Source organism: Charadrius vociferus, unplaced genomic scaffold (genome assembly GCF_000708025.1).
Source record: "Charadrius vociferus isolate BGI_N301 unplaced genomic scaffold, ASM70802v2 scaffold341, whole genome shotgun sequence".
Taxonomy (NCBI): Eukaryota; Metazoa; Chordata; class Aves; order Charadriiformes; family Charadriidae; genus Charadrius; species Charadrius vociferus.
The window spans coordinates 1,440,043-1,442,707 of NW_009646847.1; positions in this window are offsets into that span (position 1 = coordinate 1,440,043).

A 2,665-nucleotide genomic window follows, 5' to 3' on the forward strand; every position below is an offset into this window, starting at 1 on the left:
AAAGTGTATGCTGCATGTCAGGGCAACCTTAGAAGCTGCATACTAGAAATGTTACACGCTGTGAATTTATGAGGTATTCCATATAAAGTGAAAAATCAGGTGAAGAATAACTTTCAGCAGTGGCTCATGGGTAGGTGATGGCAAGTAAAATCTAATGTTTATTTCTAGAAATGGGCTTGAGGTGTATTGATGTGGGTGGGTCTACAGTTGGATTTGGGGGGCACCTGGTAAAACTGTAGCAACTTTTTGCAAGTTCACTTCTGCCCACAGCTGGAAGTTTTGTTAATGATCCTATATTGTTTCACAGTGATAGGAAATGTGTTTGACATATTGGCAAATCAGGTACTATTCAAGAGGTGGATTTAGCCATCCTTTCAATAGGCATTACTTCATCTCTAATTTTACTTTGTTACTTTGATTCCTTGAATTACAAAACTCATTACTTGTGGGAAGTTTTAAGACACTTCAAATGTTATCCTACAGTCTGTGACTTGGTAAGATAACTGGTGAGATTTTGGTAAGACTTTTTTCTAAAAGAAATTTTTGTGGGGAAAATGCAAAGATCTTCTTAACACCTACTAAAACACATTCCATTAAAAAAAAAAAAAGTGAAGCTTCATAATATTCATAATGTAAAATGTAGAAGTAGTAATAATAATAACAGCTTGTTTCAGCTTTTTCTGTCATATTAAATGGAGCCTTTTCAAAGAAATTAGATTATTTTTGTGGACTCCGTTCCTTTAAAAGCTTAGTTTCCACTTCTGTATTTGTCATAGTTTAATTAACCAGTTCTCTGTATTGAATTACTCTCGTAGATACAGAACTCTCACCCTGCTTTATCCAATCAAAAATGGTAGCATCTGATATGTCTGGATTAAAAATACTGGGTTGATAATATGTAACAGTCTCCATAGACTCTATTATTCTTCTCTGTTGTAATTAAAGCTGGACTACGTTAAAGATTTCATTCTGCATGTAAATATGATTGTACAACAAAAACAGATTTAGATTTTACACTTTTACGTTGATTTGAAAGGCTTCTTAATTCATAAAGTTCATATTTTTCATTTTCATTGCTTTCAAGTTGAAGGAGACATGAAACCAAATGAAATTTGGATAAGGCAACTATCCCTGAATGGTAGAGATGAGATACTCGTATCGAGCATATTATGTTTAGAATGTTGATGGCCTTGTAAAAGTTTATACAAAATTGCTTCGTAATTACTGTAAATATGTACAGAATGTCAGTGGCATGAGTTTTATGGTAAACATTATAAGCTTAATTTAAAAGAGTAATGCATAGTCTTGATACACCAAGTAAATTTAGAGCTACATCAGCAAAGATGCTATCTTGAAGTAAATACATGCAAAGTGTACACGCTTTTTTTTGGTATAAACTTTTAACGTAAGAGAAATCTTTGTATGGTAACTTGCCTATAAGGTGTCTGTTTATTCTTTGTGGTCTTAGTATCAAACTCTTTTCGGTCATCAAGATTAATGATTAGGCTTATTTTCATTAATGACTTGTGCAGCAATGAGTTATATAGTTGTCAATAAAAAATTCAATTTAGCCCATGAGTTTTCTAGACTTTTGTGCCTGGCTGTTCCAAAACCATTCCAAAAGCTTTATAATTTTCACATTATTATAATGTATTATATAAATAAGGTTCCTGAATCTCCTGAGTGGAGATTAAATAAACTGCTTCATAGCTCAATGTACAACAGAAGGGAATCCTGCATGGAGCACGGGTTGGAACAGAGGCCTTGGCTTGTACACCTCTTCCTGGGTGAAAGCTGAACAAGAGTACTGTGTGAGCATTTTGAGTAGCATATTAAGTAGTAGTTTTTTATTTTATATTTCACTTCAGTTTTAGGTCTTGGCAGCCTGGAGGTGGCCTTCATCCATCATGAGACAGATCCATAATTAAAAAGTGAATATTGCTGTAGCATTGCAACACTGTTGGCAACTAGGAATTTTTCTGTTGTCTTTATAGACTAATTGCATCACATGAGCCTGGGCTTATTTTTCTCATTCTTTTTGGCTGGCTTTTGCTTATTAGTGTGTAATCACTCATGGTTCCTTAATTTATCATACCATTTACGCAGGATTCCCATATAATGTTTATTCACAATATAGTTTTTTGGAACTGCAGCAACAAACGTTCTGCTGACCAACATGATGTATCTAGACAGACAGATAACAGATATCTGTGTTTATATATCTGTATTAATTTTAATGTCCGTGTTGATGATCAATGTTCTCTATTGGCATATTATGAAAGAGCTGTGGAATAGCAGAGTCCGTTTCATATTGTCTGTATCTGTGTACTAGGTTTATCTGCTCATAGCTGTTCCATTTCTGGAAAAGAAGTGTAGAGTGCATAAAATACAGTTGATTATCATATGAAAAATAAAATTTTGGGAGTTTCTCAGTTACAAAATCGTGGAAGAATTTACATATATTTATAGGTGCATATGGATTGGCTACTTTGATTTATCAGGCTGGCATCTTGGGAGTCCTTACTGTGAAATGGAGCCTCACACAGGGGAAATTTTGACCCTCTAAATATAGAAGTTTGCAAACCTGGTGTAAAACGTATGAAAATACAGAGAGTAAGATAAGAGTGGTAAGAACACTATATTGGAAAAAAATGATACTGTGTTA